Here is a 19,131-nt window from a genome sequence, read left to right as displayed (position 1 = left end):
CCCAAGTCCTCCACAATTATGCACCAAAGGAAATTCAGACTCCCATGCCAAGCTCTGATGGGAAATTATTTTCTCTCTCCACTTTACCGCCTGACCGCTTATCCTGGTGCCATATTCCATCTCTGCCTTCTCTTTTACACCACCAAGATTCCAGCACATCCTCGGTGAAGACATTTCTCAAAGCTACACCCTAACTGGAAAGCGATGCTTCCTAGAAACATAGACGGACTTATCCACTTAGATCCTCTTCAGTATCTCCATTCTTCCTTCATCCAAAGGCTAGATTTGAGAATTATACCAGATCTATCATATTTACTCAACCGTAAGGCCATCCCATTTGTCTTTGCAGAAAAGTAATGAAAGAGCTGAAATAGTATAGCCACAAACACAGTATTAAAAGTATGCAGTCATCATCATCTACTGCATTATTAGTCCCACCAAGCATTTCTTTATTGATGTTTGATTACTGAATGTTAGGGTATCTGTTGTTTTCAGCAATACCACTTAGTGGATGCTTCCCATAGTGCAGCAGAGTACTCTTGAGGAGAGGTGAATTTTTTTTTTCCCAGAAAAGGCTAGGTGCTTTACCTTGTTCTACACAGAAAATACTTGCAATCTTCATGCACTCAACCATCTTCTATGCTTAAAACCTAAGAGATGTCTTGTAGTTATGTAAGCAGGAGTGGCCAGAGGTGACCGAAATGGTGCAAGAATTGTGTTTGTATCCTCTCCTCATCATAAACTACATCCTTGATCCAGTAATCTGACCACAGCAGATGAACATTTATACATGCATGGAGTCCCAACGCAGTCAATAGGCTTTGATCGACCACAAGGAAAGACAAGCATTTATCAGTCTGTAGAAATAAGGCCTCGCTTGGGAAACACACTGACACTGGTGGAACAAAAAGCAGGCTCAGTGCAAAAGTGAGAGGTGAATGGGCCACAAACAATAGGACACTGAAAAACAATCCCTTCTCTCCATTCCTTTGCCATTTCATTAGCGCAATGTTTTGGACACAAATATACATAAATATACACACACACACATATATACATATATATGTATGTATACCTGTATGCATCAATTTCACCACTCAAATATTAGAAAGCAACCCCCTCAACAATCATTTTTGCTTCCAGTCTAAAACAAAGTGGGGTTGTTTTTGTTGTAATATCCAGTCTATTGCATGCAGGCAGTAATTTAAATGCAATAGTCTCATCTGCAAAACAACCACTGGCTTTAGAAAAAGCACATAGCCCTTCAGATATTAAAACATTTTTTTTATTCTTACTAGCCATTTGTTGGATTCATATTGAACTAAAAGGAAATATATTTTACATTTAATTCCCATTTTCTAAACGACTTCAAATCTATACCCCTAAAGTATAATGACCTAGTTTCTTCTGACATTTTCAAATAACATTTGATAAATTAGTAGGTTTTACTGTACTTGTAATATCTGAATTTTTCCGAGTATGTATGAGGGTGGATACTCCTATAATTGTCACAAGAACTAGCCATATAGTCTCCAGGAATATCCAGAGCTTTTATATTCAAATACTGAAAAAAATTGTCATATTTTCTGATGGCTGCGTACTAGATGAAAATCTCAGCATGCTTTAATATATGGGATATAGATGCTTACTGAAAGAACCAAAAATTGCATATACCGTAAGTACTGAGCCCTCAGTAGTCCTGCAAAACAGTGGTTTTATTCAATGATTACATCCAACAGTCAAATAATACCACACTGTGAAATTGAGGAGTTTATTAAGGTTGATATGCTGCATTTCCTGAGCAAAATTCCCACAGCAAAACAAGCAAATAATAGCTTCAGCGATGAATTTACAGAAATTCTACTAACATACGAATATCTTGGTGAAGAACCAATTTATTCTTGCAGCTGAAGCCACACGTTCCATGTTTAAGGAATTTTAGTAAGCATATATATGTCCGCATAAACCACCAGCAAAGGCCCTTTGCAAAATCTATTACAAACTTCATTGCCACCCTACAGTGTTTACAGTTACCTTCCTTAGATGTCTGAAAAGGCTAAACGCCAAACATATCTTCCTTTTTTTTTTTTTTTTTTAAAGCAGACCTCGTTTAGCTTACTCAGCGCGGCCAGCACTAGCTCCTAAATTTCAGAATCATTATAAAACAATTTTAATGCAAATGCCAATAAGGAAACTATTCACGCACACAAAATACATGGGCAATGACTGATACCAGCCTCTAGCCTGTTTAATGCCTGTTAGCAAGAGGCCCATTTTCTCTGAAATCTTTTTAAATACAGTGTTTACTGTCTCTGTACGTCTACTAGTATTTACTCCTCCTTTCAGCCGACATATTTAAAAAAAAACAAAACCAAAAAGCAAGTATAAATATGTTCAAGAAGTGTGGCAAATTCCCTTCTCCACCCCCAGAGCGGTAAAGCCACAGCGGATGAGCTGTAACTATGGCCTTGGGAATACAAGTTCCCCAGGCTCTTTTACCACACAAATATCAATTCAAGTTACAAGAGCCCTATCCTCTTATACTTAATGAAGATTGAGCCAACGAGCCCGTATGCCTTCGCAGGAATGTTTTCTTTCCGTTTTCCTAACAAGGCTCTCCTCCCATACAGGTCCAGGATGGACTGCAGAAGGGTGTAAGTAGAAGGATCATCACACCAGTGTTTAGTGGAGGAATAAATCAAACATGGCTTCCCCCTCCATACATTTCCAGAGTTACATTCACTCCTACTGCCGTACAATCCCAGTCCTACCCGGAGGGAAGGGGCAGCAGCAGCCTCCACCTACCCACAGCCTCACCGCCACGGGGGGGACATTTGCAGCCACCCCACCTCTTAAGGAGGCGGTTTAAACCCTGGAGGAGGCTTTTTTTTTCCTTCCCATCGGTTCTCCACACCCCCCCCCCTCCGGTTTTCTTTCTGATTTGCACTGATTGATCCCCCCCTCCCCGGGGGAGGGAGGTGGAACGGGTGGGCACCTCTCCCTTACCCCTTTATGCTGCCCCCGACCTCCCGCAGCGCGGAGGAGGAGGAGGAGGAGGGCAGGGGGGGAAAGGATGAAGCTGCAACAGCCGGGACTCCGGCTCGGCATCGCTCCTTTCCGCTCCTCCGCCACCCAAGAGTCAGGCCCAGCCAACAGCAGAAATCCTGCGGCAGCCTCCGGGGGGCGAGGGGCGGGCGGGGGCGCCGGGGACCCGCGGCCCCTCAGCGAGGGCCAGGTAGCGGGGGGGGGGGGGCGCGAGGGGAGGGAGGGAAGGAGAGATGGGGGGAGCGAACAAAAAAACCCTCCTCCGGGGAAGGGGGAAACGGGAGCTGCGGGCTGCCCGGGCAGGGGCGGGCGATGGAGACGGCGGGGCGCCGACGGTAAGTTTGAGGGGAGCGGATCCCCGGCGGAGGGGGGAGCGCCCGGGGGAAGGGCCAGAGCGGGGGGAGCGGATGCCCCGCGACGGGACCCCCGGCCCCCACGCCGCCCTCCACAGCGCTTTGCCGGGCAGGGCCCGCGGTCCCAGCCCGGGAGGGCGCTCCCGGTGACCGCGGCGAGGCGCGGGGCCGGGCGGCAGCATCCCCGCGGGCGAGGGAGTCTCGCCGCCGCCGCTCCCGCCTCCCGCCCGGGGCCTGCGGGAACGTGCCCCGGGTGCCTCCTCCCTTCCCCGGGGAGGCGGGGGTGGGGGGGGAGAGAGCCAGCCACGCTCCCGGCCTACTGACCTGTGCCCTAGCGCATCCTTCTCCCCCGAGAGCCGGGCGGAGGCGGCGGCGGTAGCGGTAGCTCAGTGCCGGGGAGCGGCGGCAGCGACGGGAGCTGAGGCGACACGGCAACAGCGGCGGCGGCAACGGCGGCGGCTCCGGCGATCCTGCGCGGCGGCCCCGCCCCCTCCTCCGGCCAGAACCAGCGCGAAAAATCCGGGCCGCTGATTGGGCGCCGCCGCTGCGCTGCCCCTGGAGCGGCTGTTTCAAATCCCCCCGCACGGAGCCGCCCGCACGCGCGGCCCAGCGGCCCGGCGGCGGCCGGGAGCAGCGCCAGCCGCAGCGCCAGCAGCGCCGCCGGCGAGCGCGCGCGGACGGCGGGAGCGGGGCCGCCAGCGCAGCCGGCCGCGGGCCCGGCGCGCGCCGAGGGCCGTCCGCCCGCCCTGACAGGGCCGCCGCCGGCGGGGAGGAAGAGGAGGGCGGGCGGGGTGCCAGGGGAGGGAAGGCCGCGGGGCGAGGTGGGGCCGAAGGCGGGAGCTGCGTGGGGCCCGGCCCGCTCAGGGGGGGCCTGGCTCGCCGCGGCGGTGTCCCCAGGTGGGCGAGAGCGCGTCGAGGGCCCGCCCGCCCCGCAGAGGTCGGTGGAAAACACTTATTTTTAAAATTTTTTTATGTTATTATTTATCTCCCCCTTGGCACAGGGACGCTCGCCATGGGCCGCACTGCCTGGTGAACGTGCCCTCCTCACCCGCTGGCCTCAGTGACCGTACACGTGTGCTCTCTGAAAATCCTGATTTAAGCCAAATGTTTTGACTTTCCGTACAACTGCACACAATTTTGAGGTTGTCGGGTAGTTGTAAGAACCCAAGTGTGCCTGGCTGCAAATTACCCGGGCTGTCTCTTCTGGCAGTATGGCCTGGTTTATTTTTTTTTAAAGCTTGCATCAAAATAAGTACATGTGCTTGCAATTTGCCAATTGAAAGCACAGCTATTTTTTGAGGCCAAATCGTTAAATAGCTGTCATGTTACGATAGGAACAAATATTCTCATGAGCCATCACACCAGATAATGTAAAGCAGGTAATGGCCAACTTTTTCAAGCTTTCGATGGTTTGATAAAGGATTCGTGGAGCACTGAGAACCTGTGTTTTCTGTACAAGGCCGAGAATATAGTTTCTCGGTGCTATGGATACTGTATTAACCTGGTAGCTAAGGGCCTAACGCAACTCCTGTGAAAGGTAAACAGATGATAATGGAGGAGGGGAACACACCAGCATCATACTTTCCGGATAGTGGTGAAATTATGCCATCTGTTACAGAAAGGCTCAGATTTTTTTTTACGGAATCCTTAATTTACTTTTATATGTTAAAGTTTGTCGATGTTTTCACGTATGTGTTTAATGGTGGGTGCACCTTTCTTTGCATGGCAGTTAACAGTTGAACAGTGTAAACTTAGTGTTAAATTACTTAGTAATGAAAAATTTAATCATTGGCTGATTAAAACTTTAATCTCAAGGTGGCTGAAGGAAATCTGTAGTGATAAAGGTACCTTAACTTTTTTTACAGCCTTTCTGTAAAAAAATACACTATCTTTAAGGTGTTAGACAAACAAGATTTAGCTTCTGAATGTCAGTATTTACAGCATTAAAGAGAAAGTACCATCACATTTTAAAATAGCTAATTTGAATTGAGTCATGACAATTTTATCTTCCAGCTTCCTTTCTGAAGTTCAGTTATATGCATTTACAGAGAAAAAAAAAGATGTTTTCTAATTAAAATAGAAGCACCATTATCACTACAAATAAATAGAAGTACAAATATGTGAATCCCGTTGTTTTGCTACATAAGTGCATATACAGGTGTGCTTTTCTTCCATAGCTGAACAATAATGCTAACATATTAAAAGTACAAAGCATGGCATGTTTTCAGAGGTGCTTGCTGTTCTCCCCCCCCCCCCCCCCAAAAAAAAAAAAAAAAAACCAACTTGCATAAGAAACCAGGTTAGTTATCAATAATTGGCATGCTACAAATGCGTTATCTGCCTTCTCTTGGGAATAAATTCTGTGTTCAGGCTCAATGATATATATCCATCTCTATGTATGACTTATAAAAGAGAAACAGATTTTTATTCTGTACTTATTACTAATGCATAAGATCCTCCAGATAATGCAGTTCTCATGTTTGCCTTCTATGTCAGTTGTTTAAGATTTAAGTGGAAGGATTTTCCTATCATGGTCAAGGTGACAACAAATCTTCCTTAGTCCTTTCAGCTCCTATAGATCACTGGCCTTGTCTATGCTACTAAGATTTGCAACCATGTAATTACCTCCTGATAGAGCCACCATGCAAATTTCCAGGAAAGCTTATGCTGGGAGCTAACACCTTTAACTGGAATAGCACCAGTTTATACTGTACATAGACACTGGTGCAAACTTCTCCAATGTCACGACCTTTTTAAACAGAAACTGCATGTGCAGGTTTTTTAATTTCAAAAACAATTGTCTGTTTTCTTGAGCTCATATCATGATAATAAAAATCTCAATTTTTCCACTGCAGTACACAAAGAGGCTGATTCTTTGAAAGTTCATATAGTTGTATTACACTTCTGAAAACTGACTTCAAAAAAGTTGTAACTTCTGATGGTGTAAATGCACATGCAGTGCAGAATGAGCTTGTGCTGACAAATAACAGGCACACTGCGTTACACTTGAGTGATGGCTTTGGAAGCATTGAAGTAAATGTCCTCTAAGCTGTTTCTAGTAGTTGCAAATTTCCAGACTGAACCTCTTGGAGGTTTTATTCTCTTTCATTCCATTTTCTTGTGAATTTGAATTAGCCAATATTTTTTAACAGTTTGATGTTTCCAGGTCATTGAAACCGAAAGACGTACAACTAGAGCAGATAATAGTATTCATTTATTAATGACTCTTGTTTCATTTGGTATCTAAAATGTTATTGCTCCCTACTTTCAACTTTTATGGATATATTATGTTAAGAAATAGTATCAAGATCAATATCCGTCTGTTCAACTCAATAAAGGAATTTAAATAAATGTAGCAGTTGCATATTGTTCTAGAAATATTTAAATATTTTAGAGGTTATCAATTAGTTACTAGGCCGAAAGATAATTTACAATTTAAACACTTTTTCAAGATCATTTATTCAGCAATAATGGTAGTCAGTGCCCCTGACCTTAGGCATATGTTAGGATATGCTGAAATTCTGAAGCTGAAGGAAGATTTTTTTGTTGCCACCACAGGGACAGGCAGTACCAGAAAAGCTAAGGCCTACATTGCAGTTGCTGTAGTTTCACTGCGTTAGGCAGAGCTCAGAAACAAATTCTATGTGTGTGGCACTACTCCGTGCAACAGTGCAGAACTCTCTCTCCTGAGAGGTTGGTCAGCCCTGTTAACAAGGGGATGGGGCACATTTTGGGGTACTTCTTGCTATTAGAAATAATGCAGATTAGCAGTCCCTGTGCTAAAGCTTTGCCTTTCTCCTGGCAAAGGCCACTCGTAATGACGGTGCAGTTAGCAAGCACGTTTAATCTCATTGTAGATCTTTGTGGCAGGAGCTTCATGTTTACATTTCTCTCCTGTACAGATCATAAGGATTGATTGCTTTCTGAATTCCTTTCTTGTATCCCCTTTTATTTTTGTTTCAGGATTTTATATAATCATCTGTTTAGTAAATATCTTCCTGAATGCAGATCATCTTGGTGGCAATGTAAACATAACTATAAGTAGCGTTAAACTGAAGTTACGTGACCGCAGTCGATGAGTTAATCAGATATTCCCAAGTTAGTTAGTACAGCAGCACAGGATGTCCACAGTGTTTATTGTACTTCAGGTGTTTAATGAGATAAGGACTGTACTAGGTCATACAGAATCTACAAATGTAGGTTTTTCTTGTTTCACAGACTTTTCCACCTATTAGGGCTAAATACTGAAGACATTGTAGCTCTACTTCAAAATGTGAATACACTGGAAAAGTTAATGCTGCCCATTGTCCTGTTTTGTTGTAGCACTGATGCAGACATGCCTTCCCAGCATTGTCCCTCGTATCACTATTACTCTCTCTTTCATGCTGTCAGCTGGCAACCCATCACCTGAGCACTGACTTTGGCCAGCAGTCCATGTTTTTCCTTCAGATTAACAGTGAGTAATCGTTTCCAACCTGCCTGCACCCTGTCTGAACCTATCCTTAGCTATGTTAGGTATAGCTAGACAGAGCCACTGATCCTTCAGCGTGTCTGTCCGTGTGTCATCACGACTGTTAAGAAAAAATCTTTATCAGAATGTATGCATTTATGTCTTTGGCTATGCAACATATTGCATGCTGTTTAATATGGAGACAGCAAGCTGCTGATGTAGAATTAAGAAAGAATGAAGTATAAAACTTAAATCAGCGTTTCAAAATATTTTATATTAAATGTAGCATGCTCATCCTAAAATTATAGTACTAAATGTGTTCTTGAGAACCTACACATACATTTGCTAATTAATTTGAAAGTTAATTGAAAATGGTTATTTAAAAAATTCAACATTGCGTATTAGACTTGTTTTTAAACTAACTTGAAAATGAGAAGGTACAGGCTTTTCAGATTTTTTGTATGTTTTGTCTATCTCATATAAAAATGGAGTAATAGTATTTTTTAATTGGAAGTTGATTCTTTGGGAAAAAGAAAATAAGCTGCTTAGAGAATTTCAAATAGAATTAGTCTCTGTCCAAATGAGAGACATCTTAAGTGCAACTATAGCTTATAGCTTAAATACTGTTTAGAGTAAGAAATTATAACCTGATGAAAATACACAGTTAAATGTGAACCTTCTTCATGCTATGAGTTATATACCAGTCTGTTTACCAGATACATTTTCAGTTAGGAAAAGAATGGAGTGATGTCACTTTTCTCGCAAATACCTATTTCTGGTTGCATCATTTGTGCTGAGCAGAAGGAAAGGAAGTATCATTGAGGGAGCAAAAGGCAGATGAAAGTTGAAGACATGAGGGAGTGGGGTACGTCTTCAGGGGAAGGCAGAGGCCAGGAGAAAGGAAAACTGATGAGCATGTCCCTGCTGTTTTCCAGTGTTGGCATGATAAAAAACAGCTGTATACCAGTTCTAAGCAGCTAACATGCTCCAGGCTGGTATAAGTAACTTCAGTGCCCTAATAAATTTATCTGTAGAAGTTATATGTCTCTAATTATCTTCAACATCAGAATGACTTAATTTAAACATTGCTGACATTCAGAATAAAATAAATCTCATCTGTGTAGAAACACACAGCTTGAGGATTCAAAATACATTAACTCTTCTATATATTGATAGCATAGTATGTTACTGTGTTTATAAACATAAATTTAATCTCATTTAGAAGTATAAATACAGAAATACATTCATAATCAGAATTAATGCTTAGCACTACAGAGCAAAACTACAGCTTTTTTTCAATATGTTTGGTATGCATTTCTAGATCTTAGCTTGTTAAGGCTAAAGCTTAACTCTGTAACTCTTAGCTTTTGAGGAGCCATAATGTAGGTTTGAATGTTAATTCTACTGCATTTCAAATTACTGACTTATACTTAATCTTCATGTAATTATTGTTCAGTGATAAACACAATGTGGTAAGTTATATAGCAATGGAAGTCTTGAAGTTTTTGTGTTTTTTTTCATTTTGGCATAGAAGTGACTATTGATATTTCCACTCTATGCCAGTGCCAAAGAATAAAGTTTGTTAAGGGTTGAATAGGCCAGATAGATAATGCTACTTCTGTTTTCAGCAGACGCTAATGCAGTGTTTTATTTTGCACATATATTAATCTTTGCTGCCTCAGTACAGAATGGTGAGGGTAACTCTGTTCGTCCTAAAGGTTAATTTCATTCTTTTTTAAGGCATGCCATTATTCTGTTAACAGTAATTGCTCTTTTTTGAATGATTAATTTGATCATATGAACTGTTTCTAATTATGTTGGTGGCTGGCAATTTCCTGTACTGAGAAATTGTAGCTGTGATGATATCCCATTTACTCAGTATATATGCCTTGAGAAAAACGCTCATTGACAGATGTTTTCAGAAATACCCACTAATTTTGAGAACTGTTTGTAGACTTTATATAAGATGCCTAGCACTTGTTTTATATTGGTGTTGATTACGTGCAAAAGTACTGAACAAATGAGGGCTGAAACAACTGGATTTGAGGCATAGGATGAGCAGGTTTGCAAATGCAGGCCTAACTGCTAAATTATCACCTGTGCTGTTTTTGCTGTGAAAACTGAAAGGAGTAGGATGTGTTTCTTGCACATTTTGCCATGTTCTTACACTCTTCTTGAGCTTGATATGTGCGCTTCTCTAAGCTATATTTGTTCGCTTCAGTTATTGTTAATGAGCCAGAGCTTACACTTTGCAAATCAGTGCAGGCATTTTATGAGACACCCTTGCTTGGTGAACAAGCCCTAGCAGGGAGTGAAAGGTGGCTGCTGAGCTGCCTGCAGGAGTTATACTGCGGTTCACTGTCAGCAGCTCAACCCTATATGCAAGAGTGATCCCACTGTGGCAGTTCTGGTTCCAGCGCCAAATCTGCATCCAGTTTAAGTACAGTAGAAAAACATTGGACTGTCTCAGCTGCATTTACAGCAGCTGAACTAAACTGTGATTCAGATGAAGAATGTACTCAGCAGAGAAGAGGTATTGGGCTTGCCCAGTGTGTAGGAGACAGCCTACATGAAGATTCACTTGCTCTACATTGTCTTACACTGAAGCTGGGCATGGTTGTAGGACCATTGCACTAATAATAGCATCATTCCCATGGACACAAGCCACCATATGTTGGACACTCCTGCTTTTGCAATTGCTACAGCAACTGGGCATGCAGTATTTGCTGAAGGGCTGAGGTTACGTGCATCTTCTGGGTTTGAGCTGGTTCTTTGAGGCAGGAATAAACTGTTTATACTGGTCCAAACAAGGAAATAGGCACTTAAAATGGCATTCAGAAGTCTCATCTGTGACTCAAAGCCCCAACTTCTGTCTCACCCCAGGAGTCCTTTATAGGGGCTAGAAGAGGTATTTTTGCATCTGACTAAAAGTACACCACTCCTAGCACGCAGCTCACCTAAAATACCCGAATCTCGAAACCCAGCATTCCCTCTGGTGATCTGACATAGAGGCCTTCAAAGTGCGACTAAATGCTTTGCCACAGTATACCATCTTAAATGCACATTCTACATGTGTTCCTTATTTCATGTACACTTGTAAAACTGTTACATTTGACTTATATTTGGAGTCACTCCGGCAAATATATGTACTTAGCGTTACGTACGTGAGTTGTGTCTTTGCAGTCCCAATCCTGTATGTTTTAATACAGCTGTAATCCCCAGTGCCTGCAGGGACTCTGGTCTAGCCCACTCTACACCTGCAGGAAGGAACAGCTGCATACCTTTTTATGTGTTCCCTGATTTGCCTGTAACCTACCCCAAAGGATTTTTACAGGTAGGCAGCAGACAGCCTATAGGCCTGCTGTGGACATGTCCCTCACGATACATTAAAGACCTTCATCAGACTTTTGCTGGTTAGTTAAAATTAGACCTGTGATCCCAGCCCTCCATACACACACTACCTCTCCAGCCATATACTGCCCTCCCTGATTGCTGTTGCCACTTCTGAGGCTGGGACATATGATCTGTTTGTGAATCAGCTCGGGCATGGCTGCAGTTCTCAGCCCAGCATGCGAAGGCAAACTAACTCCCTTCATGAATGGATCACAAGTTCCTGCTTCAGAGTCTTGGGCTAGGGAGCTTCTGCTGCCCAGCTATGATCCACTGCTGCATGGCTGTCTGCCTTCATCTGCCTGATGCCATCCTAAAAGTATAATAAATTAGGAGGCATGCTCTCAGAATGTACCAGTCTACTGACTGTACGAACAGCAAATAGAAATCTGAAGGACGCTTCAGAGATGCTTTTTACAATGCAATATAAACACAGTGACTAGGCCTCTTGAAAGGTCTATGGATATGCCCATGCAGGGACAGTTGCTGGGCCTAGCTGATTCAGGAAAGAACATAAAGAAGTCATTGATTCAGTGGGAAACATTTACCCAAGAGTAGTGTTTGAACAGCTCAGGTCTTGGAACAGAATTCCACTTTGATAGTGGTCAATATTCATTTAAAAATGTACTGTGGGTTGTGAGAATTAATTTCTAAGTCAGCTTAAATAATCAGTTATCCTATTCTTCAATTTCTCTTTCATGGTATCGTAGGCAAATTAATTGTATGTTAAGTCTTAAATAATTTTAAAGATTTGATTTATGACCCAACTATACTTGCCTTTTAAAAACTCTCAAGGGCAGAGACTTAAAAGTCTTACATGTTTGTATGGCACCAGTACAGGAGCCCTTGGCATGTAGGTGTCCTGTAAGCAATGTTGAAATATAAACATTAAATAATGGTGTCTTCTGAAGGTAAGAACCATGGTTTTTGCAAGCTTTTTGCACACTCCTGAGTATGTGCCAGGTAGATGAGCACTCTGGAGTTTGAAGGATGAACCCCTTTTGAACTATAAGCATCCCGTCTCAGTATGATTCCTAGAGAGACAATCTTTCTTGTCCAAGCTTTTTGGATTTATGTAGGCTCCGTGGAGTTCACTGGTGGGTTTATTTGGCAGGTGGGCCTTATTAACCTGCCAGCAAGGGACTATTTGACCTGCTTAGGTTTGTACAGCTTGTAAATAAAGATTCTGTCAGGGAAGAGAGATTCTCTTGTGCTTCGGACTATTTATATCTCTTATAACTGTGGCTGTTAAAGCTTATAAAGAAACAGAAGGTCTGGGATGTGAGACAGAAAGCCCTGAGGGAGTCTTACGTGTTGTATTTGGATTGCTGTGTTAATATCCTAAAATAAACATGGCATGCCAGAAAGTGGGGAATACTTTTATTGTAATTATTATTAACTCAAAGACCTAAATTGTTGGTTATTGAATGGAGTATGGCTGAGCTTGGCTGCAGAGGACAATAAAATAACCTCTTAATTTAACACTAGCAGCTATTGGCAATCAATGGGCGCCAGAAATTTAATCGGCTTCATTTCCCTTTTTTTTCTTTATCTTTTTTTTTTTGCATTGTTCTCAAGTTTAATAATTACTAGTATTAATATTTTTACAGTTCACATTAATTATGAATACAATAAGTTTACAATAAATTGTAATCATAATCAAACTATGCCTGATAGACTCTCCATCAATGGAATTACTTTAATCGGGCAGAAATATTGTGTTGAAAGGTATGTTGTATTTCAGATTAAAAAAAAAAAAAACCTTCAAGAAGTCTTTCAGTCTGTCTAGTGCATGTCTGACAATAGGGTCGTCTCTAACTCTATAACCTGTAATTTTTAATAGGTGTATCTGAATCAGTGAAAAGACCTCATATTATTTTATTTGTATTACAATGTAAGAAAATGTTTTTCTCTTATTCAGAAGCCACCAGTTTGGACTATTTGAACAAGAGCAATAATTTTTGAGAAAGGTTTCCTTCTGCTTCAGGTCACCTACTCAGACACGTAAGTGCTACTGAAGATCAAATGACACCGGGTTCAGAGTCTGCCAGAGTTAAGATTTTGAGTCTGTATTCCTTGTTCATTCATTTGAAAGTCAATTTTGCAATATTTCTGCCTTCTGTCCTGAAAGGGCTCAATAAATGTTCTTTGACCTTAGTCAGGTTAGACTGATCTGCTACTTATGCATTCTAGTGATATTTTTAAATATTAACAGTCACCAGTTTCTAGATAATCTGTTGAATTTACAATTACAAACATACTGGCTGCAAAAGCACTTCACCCAAGAGCTGCTGCTGGGGCCCAGGAGAACTTGATACTGGGGCAGGACGGGTAGAGTATTACCACTGACGTGCACTGAGGGGAGAAAGGCTTCCAAATTGTGCTAGCCACCAAAACTTTACCAGTGGAAGGCGCTCCGGAGAGATGCCAAGACAGGCAGTGCCCTTTCTTGTTTTGTTCCACCTCTTTTCCAAATGGGCATCGCTTTTATGAGCTGGATCCCCTGGCTGCCAGCCCTGCTATGATGTGGGACTGGCAAACTGCTGTGCACCTGTTCCAGAGGGATTAGCCACCGGTGACGGCCCATATCCAGAATTTCCTCCACAGATGCTAGTACCCTTCAACAAGTGAGTCAGAACCATTTGACTTAGAGCTTTTTATAGTTGTTGTTGGTAATGATAATCATCCTAATAAAGTCTAGATCTTAATCTCTCATACTTAATGGTTTGCCATTGGTCAAAGAAGATGATACCATGCTGCTCTTCACTCCCATCCCTATCTGCTTTACCAGCGTAGCAAAACACGGTTAAGCTTTTACGATCATCTGTCATTATGCTGGAAAGCGAGTGTCGTCTGGTGGATAAGATGCCAGGCTGAGACCAGAATTGACTCCGCTAATGAATTCACCATTGGGAAATCTAAGACTATATTACTTCCTCTGCTGTTTTGATTTTCCTACCGATAAATACATTCATTTGAGAATTCAATAAACAGCTCATGCTGAAAATCAAGCATGCCAGGATTGGTTTGCAGAACTGGGCTTTACATTAAGTTTTCTAGTCCAAAGAATCAAATATTGTCTGTATTGGGTTCCTATATGTTGATATGCACCATATATGATTATGGTGCTAATTGACTGTAAAAATAATATGCACTGTTTTTTTCTCTTTTGTCCACTGCTTACAGGCCTTTATATCATTCTAGTAGAAAACAGTTTTTGATATAAATAATTTATTTTATTACTCTTGAAAACTGTGTCCATATAGCTGAGGGAATAAATGTCCTAAATTTGATTCCACCCAAGTTCTTTTTGGTTTGTTTTATTTTTTCTTTCCTTTTTCCTTTCTACAAATACATAAAAAGAATCAGGCACTTCCTGCTATGCCCTAAGCACAAATTTAGTTCCTGGTATATCCACTCTATCATATTCAGGAAGGAAGGAATAATCTCTCTGAGGCTATAGTGCTTTTACAGTGGCTGCAGTAGCTGTAGCTCAGACTGTCTGTAAATGAAAAATACTGGAGGAATTGTGTAATGTTTGATCTTTGGGAGTAATAAGGAACAGGCCCATTCATAGGTGAGAATAATATGCTTGGACTAGCATTGTGCAATACAGTGAAGCAGACAAATGTTCCTGCATAGAGAAGACTACCATCTGCTAGAATTAAACAAAGTATTCATGCCAGCCACAAAATGCACTGAATAAAAAGAATATTTTTTCTAAAATAACACCCTCCATTTTCCAGCTAGGATAAAGTAAGATTGATTAGGTACCACTTGTAAAAGGTGGATTTTGTGAAAGAGGAGGATGTTAAGTGCTCTAGAGAAGAAGGATTTCCAAGAGAAGGGCGGTAAGATAAAGATTTGTCCAAAGCAGGACTGGGAAGTGGCTAAGTGGCAACTGGGAGCTGAGTGTGTGGGAGGGAAGGAGGCAAGCTTCATTTCACCCAACACTAAGAACAGAAAAAAGGCACGGGTGGGGGGCAGATTTCTGTTTCTTAGTCCGCTTAAAATTAGATGACCTGTTGATTTCAATTCTGGAAGGTATTAAAACTGTGTTCATTGGGCTTTTAATGTACATTTATCAACCAGTTTGTTGTGAATAGTTTGTATCTGTCTGTCCTTTCTTCAAACTGCGCTCTTTACCTCACCAAAAACATCCAAGTAGTAACACAACCAACCTGATTCACCTTTCAATTCAATAAGATTCTACTTGATTTAGATCCAGCTACTTTGCTTTAAAGACATCAGCTATGATTTTTAAGCAGCACACTGTAGGGCTGCTCTAGCTTTCACCTGCTAGCAGTCAGAGACAGGTCCAAGAGACCCTCGCACCATAGATAAGCCTTCCCCAGGCCCCTGTGACAAGCGGGTGTTAGGACAGAATAGCATAAATAGGTTATACTGCTGGTGCGGGAGGAAACAGAGCTGCCTAGTAAAGCAGCCTTTTGTGTAGTGTATTGGGAATCGAGCTCTGGCCCTGTTTTGCCATAAATTAGCTGTTTTAACAAAGACTTCCTGCAACTTCTAGTAAACAGATTGCTTTAACTTATTAACATGCCTTATCTTTGCTATAAAAATGTATATAATCAAGAGAGATTTCTAAGTGACGGAGTGGATTTGTGAAAACATCCGCATAATGTTTTCCCACTTGCTTTCAGCCCCGTTTTTGGATTTGCTGGATGAGACAATGTTTGGAGTAAAGTCACATGATCACTGCATTTTCTTGCAGTCTTCCTGAGCTGTTGCACCACTCTCTTTCATGCTAGGTATTCTGTTGATCTATAGATCTAAGCTCCTTCTTTTAAGGGTAATAAATCAAAATTATACAGTGTTTAGGATTTCAGTCAGAGAGATTATGTCAGAATTAGAACATTCCTGAGTGAAGGTCATATAAATCAATCCTTCAGTTATTCCATTTTCAGTTTCATTGTAATGAACAGCACCCTGCTTGCAGTGAGAAAGCTTATGGTGCTAGAATACTGATAAGATGATATTGCATTCAGAGTACATTTTCTGCTATTGGATGAAATCTGCAATGCGATATATGACATATATGCAAGGGTCTGTGTCGAAAAGCCTTGAAATTGTCAAATTATAATATTCTAGGGATGAGGTTGGTTTGCAAAGTCATTGAATAATCTTTATTGCAGAAAGAATTTTAATGAACAAAGTAATAACAAAGGTCTTGTAGTAGAAATATAAAAGAAAAACATATCACTCTTTCAAAGCTATTACATTAAACAAGTTAATGGTATATTGTTGTGCATTCTTAACACTGGGGTGTAATTTTTACCTGGGTAGTAATGCCTAACAATTAACGTCACTTTTCATACTTAAAATACTTGACAAGTGATGTTGCTTATAATAACGTAACGTAGCTAAGTAGCCATTTTAATTGCTTGTGAAATTATAACCCTGAGAAATAAGGAACTTAAGATTGGGATCAGACTGATGGGATTTGGTGTATACTGCTGATTATTCAGGTTGTTGTCTAAATTCCTTGATCATTCACACATACAACCTATAAATACTTCCTAATGTATATATTGAACCTGTGCTCGCAGGACAGTATAAAGCAAATATTACTCTTTCAACACACTCCTACTCACTTTACCCTGGGGAAATAGCTAAAACGTGTGTACCTGTATTCATTTATTTACTATACACAGCCCTCCACTGACATGCCAATATACCAGGGCCTGCATATGCCAGCCTGTTTGCTCGCTTACTTCCCTTTCACTGACTCAGCTCTTCCCACCAGCTTCCCCCTGGGTTAGACATATTTGGTTACCACTCAACCCTGATTTGCACGTGTCTTACTCCAGTTTCTGTGCACCCCTGCCCTGATCCGCAGGGAGGAGGAGCTCTCCAGGGTTCTGCTCAACCTGAGGTGTAAGGATTTGGGGAGAAATACCTCAAATCTGCCCTTCGATCCAGTCAGCTTGAATCAGCTTGCAGAAATGAGGACATGCCCAACGGCTGCGGAGGGCAAGTAATGCATCAAACTGGTAAAGGCTCTCTATTGCAAGGTTAAAGATGGAAACAGGAATTCTGGCAACTCCCCATCTACCTGCCTGCATCATGATGTTCTGAGCAGTGCCCTGGGTGTGGAGCTTGCAGTCCTCCACGTCTTGTTTCTGGAAGGACAGTAGATCAATGGAGGTGTGAACAATGGTTGCACTGGACGAGACAGTTGCAGAGGAGGTGGCAGAGTTTCAGGAGCAACGGTGAAGTTGTGAGCTCACCAGAAGTGAGCCTGCAGCTGATGGATTCATTTTCTGAGGGTCCGTTAAAGAGTGATCTCATGGTGCTGGGAGTTGCAGTCCTGAAGCAAGGTAGAGCATAGTTTTTAAACAAAATTTTTAACAGGAATTTTTAAGGAGGTGACTTAACCATTATCTTTCTGGTTGTACTGGAAATCTAACAGCATCACCTTTTTATGAGCAGCTTCAGCTGGGACATTTGAAAGAGTCCATGCTACCTGATAGATTGACCTTGACTTGAGCTACACAGTTGGGGAAAACATTTGCAGAGTTTTTACACTGCACTGAGCCTGCTGTTCTGGAGTGTAAGAACTGAGAGATGACAAGCTTAAGACAAAGCACAAGGACCACAAAGACCAGTGATGATAACCATGTGAAAAACAGAGGAACCAGAAGGAATGGGGAGAGATAAAGGGGCACAATAAGAAGTGCACCGGGATACTCTGCAGCTCTTCAGGAAACAATCACAGATGTTAAGCAGCTAATTAGGGAGGAACAAATCTCTCCAAACCATAATACCAGACCTGGCCAACTACAGCATGAATGCGAGCATGGGTACATAAGCGTAGGTTGCGTATACCTCTGCAGTGCAGAGGCTTGAAGACAGGTTTGCCACAAGCACACATGCACGTGAGCTGGGACACAGCAATATACAAGTAACCTTGGTGACAGAGGCAAGACTGAAACACGCAGATTCATAGCTCCCAGCTCTGTGCTCAGACCACTAGACTACCTTCTGTGTTTCTTTATCAGCAGCGATGAAATACAACAGTCACTGCTGCAGGCAGAGTAGGCTAATGGCAGCAACAGTCTATGCTTGCCCTATTTCTCATACTCTTTCCCTAAGCACTCGTTTCTGACTATGACCAGAGATTGGATAAAGGGACTCACAGGCCTTTGGTTTAGCCCAGTGCACTTCTAGTTTCTGTAATGCCAAACGAAGCCCTCATCCAACCTAAATAAAGAACAGGATGTGGCACTGTAAGTTTCTTGTTTACAGTGTCTTAATAAATTGTAGAACAAATGTACTCAATTTGGAAGCAAGAGAACATTCTCTTACTGTTAGCTCTACAAGCTGGTCTTGAAAGCTGATAGCCACTGGATTCTTTTTTCCTGGACATCAATGCATGTAAAGCTCTGGAGACAAAATCCATAAATTTCTTCTGCAATACCTTCTCCCTGCCTTCACATCCTGGCTCAGCACTGTCTGCAATTCTTACCTTCAGCAGGTTTATGAAATGTCTCAGCTGAATAAAAATATGTTGCTACTGATATAGGAGAAGGATTGGAATTCATTTCATCATTATTACAGTGAAATGAAATTAGGTATGTTGACATCTCAGTTATAAAGGAAGCGAAAGCTACAATATTTTTTTACCCATGTAAGTAAAATGACTCTGTTGATAATCCTGATAATACTATATAGCAAAATTATTTTTGTACGATGCTGTTTCACAAAATAATGTAAACATATGGATTGCATAGGTGTTAGTAGGAGCACAATTTGCTTTGAGCAAATAATCCACGATCTTACTTTGTTTCAGTTAAATTTCAGTTTATCTTCATTTCATTCATTATCCTTGTGATACTTAAGTTTGCCATAGTAAAGACTCTATTGGGATTCTAA

At 41.9% G+C, this 19,131-nt stretch overlaps 1 protein-coding gene and 1 long non-coding RNA gene across 6 annotated transcripts in view; one reads left to right on the top strand and one right to left on the bottom strand.

Moving 5' to 3' along the window:
• NSD2 (nuclear receptor binding SET domain protein 2) overlaps positions 1-19,131 on the bottom strand; it is a 104,536-nt gene that overhangs the window by 74,908 nt on the left and 10,497 nt on the right. The window contains exon 1 of one of the 3 annotated variants that reach the window (XM_072861962.1): positions 3,723-4,019. The exons of 1 other annotated variant lie outside the window; for it this stretch is intronic. The gene's annotated coding sequence lies outside the window, so the exon portion shown is untranslated. Of the gene's footprint in view, positions 1-3,722; positions 4,020-19,131 lie in introns of those variants that run through there. One more of the 3 variants, XM_072861959.1, reaches the window with a different exon arrangement.
• On the top strand, positions 2,531-14,503 carry LOC140651877 (uncharacterized). Of its 3 annotated transcripts, none has more exons than XR_012042563.1 (3): positions 2,531-2,654; positions 7,722-7,854; positions 13,160-14,503. It is a non-coding gene; the product is annotated as an uncharacterized lncRNA (long non-coding RNA). The 3 variants fall into 3 exon arrangements; XR_012042562.1 differs by lacking the exon at positions 2,531-2,654 and adding an exon at positions 3,321-3,380; XR_012042561.1 differs by lacking the exon at positions 2,531-2,654 and adding an exon at positions 4,100-4,335.

This window comes from Ciconia boyciana, chromosome 5 (genome assembly GCF_034638445.1).
Source record: "Ciconia boyciana chromosome 5, ASM3463844v1, whole genome shotgun sequence".
Taxonomy (NCBI): Eukaryota; Metazoa; Chordata; class Aves; order Ciconiiformes; family Ciconiidae; genus Ciconia; species Ciconia boyciana.
The sequence above is the reverse complement of the archived record's forward strand: the minus strand, read 5'-3'. Positions and strand labels throughout refer to the sequence as shown.